Below are 6,000 nucleotides of genomic sequence, written 5' to 3'. Positions count from 1 at the left end.
TAATGTGGATTACAGTTGCTCCAAGAAGAAATGGTAAAAATAGTAACAGTAACAGACTAAACTCCAAACAATACATTATAATATTAATTAGTCATTGTCAATTGTTGATTTGTTCTGTTCTCATTGTATGACACATTATAGCCGTTTGCATACTATGCATACTCTCTCTCTCCTTATGTGTGTGTACAACAGTTTTATGTTAATGTACAATCCTTAATATGTTTTGTGTGTGTTTGTGTGTGTGTGTGTGTGTGTATGTGGGGGGGGGGGCGCCAGAGGGAGTGTTCGCCCAGGGCGCCAAACAGGGTAGGACCGCCACTGCTCACAGACAGCTATAGTAGCTCTGTTTCCCTTCCTCTGATGTGTTCTCATGCAGTTCCTGCTCTGAAAATTAATAATGTCCATGTCTTTTTGTAACTGCTTAGAAGTGATCATAGATTTAATTCAGCTTCTCTATTTTCCATTTAGCTGTTGTACACAGGGTTTAGCACATTAGTTGTTTGTATAGGTTTACCCTATATTTTACATTACATTATATATTATATAATGTATAATATATTATACATTACAATATTCTATTTATTTTACAGTTTGTATCCACCAAGGGCTGCAGTTGATCTGCAGTTTCACCCTTTCCCAAGTTGGAGACATTTTCCTTGTCACACACTTTCCTACACAACCATGACACAACCTTAGTATATATTATACATCCCTCTATTTCATTTAATATGAAATATTAATCATTTACTTCACTACATTCTAGTCATTCTAAGCATGGTTTTCATCCCAGCTATGTTTCATTATTAATACCAGTTTGTAGTTGATATTCTTACTATTATCAGTTTGAATACATTACAGTTAAGCTCTAGTTTAATTTAGGCTTTTGTTTATTGTACTTTATTCCTCTTGTACTTATATTTATTCAATTTGATCGGGTCCATTTCTAACCCTTTTTAACCTTTAGTCTTACTTTTATTAGGCTGATAATATGATTTCTAGGATCTCTACTTTGGTATTTATTATTGTCTTTTACTAAATTTTTTACCAAAGATTTTTCACTTTGACAACAATTAGTCCCACAGACTACGTGTCTGTTCTGCACTCATGCAAACATACACAAAATAGGCCTAATGTCCGCTTCCCCTGACCCTGCAGGTGATGTTACCTCACACAGTGGTGACGAGCCCGTACACCCAATCGCGTTTGGCTCAACGCAGCCTCACACAGTGGCTGTGTGCTTTGCCCCACACAGTGGCAAAGACTTAAACAGTCTCACATAGTGACTACGCACTTTATGGCACACAGTAATAAAGACTTTCAATGCAGCCTCACAAAGTGGGTGCGTGCTTTGCCTCACGCAGACACTTTTTTCTGTATGAGCTTACCTGCGATAGCTTCTGGACACTTATAGATCATCAGGACTAAAGTGTTCTTAACAGAAACAGCAACATTTTTATAATTACCTTATCTTCAGCGTTCCATGTGTTTGTGGCCTACACACAGCTGAAGCCTGATTTACAGCGTCTGGGCACCGAGCAGCCTCAATAGCCTGGAAAGGTGCTAACCGCTAGGCTAACTAGCAACAAGATGCCTTCCCTCTCCACAGATGACTACCACAGCCTCCTGCAGATGATTGCAGTACTGGAGACAAAAATACATCACTTAGAAGTAAATGTGGAGGTAAATGGACTGTGTGGAAATGAACACAACCTTGCCATTGATTCAAAACAATGAGCAAGCTAGTACACAGCTAAGGAGCACAGATAACATGACCAAGAAAGTAGACTCTGTGCATTATTATAAATCCTCAAGCGATAATCCCCCCTTGGACTGTCTTGGTGCAAAACCAAGACATAAATCATGTCTCCTGGAAGGGGGAGGACATACCACAGGCAGGGCACAGCGAGCTGAAATCTCTGAAACCGACTGGCCTTCACTGCCTACGAGACAGAGAAGCTCTTCTACCCCTGTATACGGGAGGAAACAGGACTGGACAACCGTAAATAGGAAGGTTAACAACAAACCTCTAAAACAACTGAATGTGAAACTGCAGAACAGATTTGCCCCACTATCAAAGGACCCTGGATCTCTATCGGACAACCATCCATCTAAAAGTAGTGAAGTAAGGACTGAAAATCTGTTGAAAAGTAAAAGGCCACAGGGAACGCTAAAGGCTAGGCCTGAAACTCTGATTGTGGGTGACTCTGCCGTGAAGGATGTACAAAGGATGTGCGGTAAGAACCCTAAAGTCCTCTGCTCTCCTAAGGATATGATCAACAACCTGAAGGAGAGAATTCTTCAAATTGCAGATGAATATCCAACCGTGACAAACATTGTTCTGCATACAGGGTCAAACGATGTGTCCAAACAACAGTTGGAGGTTCTGAAACGGGACTTTACTGGATTATTAAATACTGTAAACTCTCTGAATGCAGCTGTATTCATCAGTGGACCTGTACCACCCGTCAGAGGAGGAGACAAGAGATTCAGCAGGTTGTTTGCACTGAAGTGGCTTATATCAGCATGTGCTGACCACTCAGTGCATTTTATCAACAATTTTAATATTTTTTGGGAACACAGGCATCTGTTTAAAGCAAATGGATTTAATTTTAACAAGTCGGGGTGAAACTGTTCACCTCCAACTTGTTTTATTCCATGCGTCATCCATCTGTGCTTGGTGCCAAGGCTGAGATAAGTCAGTAGTTATCTCATAAAGAGGAACAAACAGTACTGCAAGAACAGACAAAGCCCAGCAGAAACCTTGAGGAGGAGCTTCATCTGCCCCCACCTGGGAAGAGCTCCTCAACAGAGCAATCGAAGTTACATTGCCCAGCCCCGGCCCCCTTAGTTCCTCCTTATCAATTTCATGCTCTGTCTCCGCAGTCTGATGTGTGATATGTGGAGGGTCCGGGCTGCGAGGATTATGGCAGTGGTGACTTTTCCCAGGAGAAGCTGAGACCCTGTTTACTAGGTTTTAAAATTTCTGTACTTTTAGGTGACAGAAGGAGACATGTGACCTGGTCAAAACACAGAGAGCTGCACTCTAAAAGATCTTTAAATATAGTAAACATACCTTGTGTGCCACAGACTGCTCCCAAACACGAGGGGGTAAATAATACCTCTAAAACACCTAAGTTGGCTTTATTAAATGTTAGAGCTATAGCTGGGAAAACATTTTTAATTAATGATTTAATCACTGAGCACAGCCTTGATTTTATGTTTTTAACTGAAACTTGCTTGGACCAAAGTAACAGTGGAGCTGTTCTCATCGAGACGACCCCTCCTAACTACAGTTTTATCAGTGAGGCCAGGGTGAGCAGGAGAGGAGGAGGGGTTGCTGTCTTATTTAATGAATCATTTCAATGTAAGCAGCTATCTACTGGAAGTTTTCAGTCTTTTGAATATGTGGCTTTACAGCTGAAGGCCCCGTCCAAAGTTGTGTTTCTTAATGTTTACAGGCCTCCCAAATACTGCACGGACTTCTTTAATGATTTCAGTGAATTGCTGTCTGTGATCTGTGTTGATTTCGACTGTGTAATTATTGTTGGGGATTTTAACATCCATGTGGTCAACCCTCAGGACAAAGGGACTAAAGACCTGAGTAACACTCTGGGCAACTTTGGGCTGACTCAGCATGTAACAGAGACCACACATAATAGAGGACACACTCTTGACCTACCGATCTCCAAGGGCCTGAGCATTTCAAAGGTTACTGTGACTGATGTGGGCCTGTCTGATCATTACTGTGTTTTCTTTGAAAGTAAAATTTCAGCCCACACAAATATATCAACAGCAATGATCACAAAATGGTGTATAACTGAAAACAGTAGTGAGATCTTTAACCAGGTCTTCCCATTAACACCTGACCTGTCCAGAGGTTCAGTCAATGAGCTCGTCAATAGCTTCAATGCTAAAATGTTAAATGTCATGGACACTATTGCTCCTATTAAGGTGAAGGTTATTTCCGGAATGAGGAAGTCTCCATGGAGAAACTCCACACTGGTGAAAAATGAAAAAAGAGTGTAGGAAAGCTGAGCGCAGATGGAGAAAAACAAACCTCCAGGTTCATTATGACATCTATAAAGAGAAACTTCACAATTATAATTTACAACTGAGGAGTGTAAGGAGGTCCTACTTCTCTGACATCATCACCAAAAACAGTCATAATGCTCAGGTCTTATTTGCTACAGTTGAGAGGCTAACAAACCCTCCTGTGTCAGTGGCAGCTGAACTTCATTTGGCCATGGCCTGCAATGACTTTACCAAATTCTTCACAAACAAAATCCAAAAGATTAGACAAGCAATTGGTACATCAACAGCAGATTCAGGATATGTACTGTGTCCACCGAAAAACTGTTTAAACACCATGAAACAGTTCCACCCTATTAACAGCAAAGACCTGGAGGACATCTTAGGTCAACTGAACTCCTCCTCTTGCTGTTAAGATGTCCTGCCAACAAGTTTTTTTCAAAAAAGTCTCAAAGACTTTGGAGTCAGACCTGTTACAGATCGTCAACTTTTCTTTAATGTCAGGTGTGTTTCCAGAACCACTTAAAACTGCTGTAATTAAACCTATACTGAAAAAGGACAATCTTGACAAGACACAAATGAACAACTACAGGCCGATCTCAAATCTACCATTTTTAAGTAAGATCATTGAAAAAGCAGTTTCTCAACAGCTCAATTACTTCTTAACACAGAATAACTGCTATGGTGCCTTCCAGTCAGGTTTTAGACAGAACCACAGCACTGAAACCGCTCTGACCAAAGTGTTTAATGACATATGTCTGAATACAGACAGTGGAAAAATGTCAGTCTTAATTTTACTGGATCTCAGTGCAGCATTTGATACAGTTGACCACAACATATTACTCAAACGACTGGAGAACTGGGCAGGTCTTTCAGGAACTGTGCTAAACTGGTTCAAAAAAATACTTAGAAAACAGGAAATACTTTGTATCATTAGGTAACTTCACATCTGAGCAGACAAGTATCACCATCTTGGGACCTCTTCTGTTTAACATTTACATGCTCCCACTGGCACAGATTAAAAAGAACAACAAAATAAACTATCACAGCTATGCAGATGACACACAAATATATATCACATGTCACCAGGAGATCGAGGCCCTGTACAGGCTCTTGGTAAATGCACTGAGGAAATTAATGACTGGTTGTGCCACAATTTTCTCCAGCTAAACAAAAACAAAACTCCAATAGTCTTTGGAGCCAAAGAAAAACGATTACAGGTCTCCAGAGAGCTTCAATCTGTACACCTAAAAACCATAAACCAAGTGATAAATTTGGGTGTAGTGATGGATGCAGACCTAAACTTAGAAAAACACATTAAGACAATAACAAAATCAGCTTACTATCACCTCAAGAATATTTCAAGGATAAAAGATCTGATGTCTCAACAGGACCTGGAAAAACTAGTCCATGCATTCATCTTTAGTACGCTTGATTACTGTAACAGCATCTTTACAGGTCTAAAAAAAATTAGTCAGACAACACCAGTCATTCAGAACTCTGCTGCTCGAGTCCTCACTAAGACCAAAATAAGTGGACCACATCAGTCCAGCTCTGAGGTCTTTACACTGGCTGCCTGTCCGTCAGAGGATAGACTTTAAAGTTCTGATGCTGGTCTATAAAGCTCTGAATGGTTTAGGACCAAAATACATCAGTGACCTCCTGACCCAGTATGAACCTTCCAGATCTCTCAGGTCATCTGGATCCGGTCTTTTATCAGTTCCCAGAGTCAGAACTAGACATGGAGAAGCTGCATTCAGCTTTTATGCTCCATATATCTGGAACAAACTCCCAGAAATCCTCAAATCAGCTGAAACACTCAGTTTATTTAAATCCAGGTTGAAGACTCACTTATTCTCAGCTGCATTTGAATAAAGCACCAAATCCGCACTGTCTTACTTTTAAGCTTAAATTTCAAAACTTACATTTTAACTACTGATTTTATCTACTGTTCTGATTTTATCTACTGTT

This window comes from Oreochromis niloticus, linkage group LG11 (genome assembly GCF_001858045.2).
Source record: "Oreochromis niloticus isolate F11D_XX linkage group LG11, O_niloticus_UMD_NMBU, whole genome shotgun sequence".
Taxonomy (NCBI): Eukaryota; Metazoa; Chordata; class Actinopteri; order Cichliformes; family Cichlidae; genus Oreochromis; species Oreochromis niloticus.
This window is presented reverse-complemented; position numbering follows the sequence as displayed.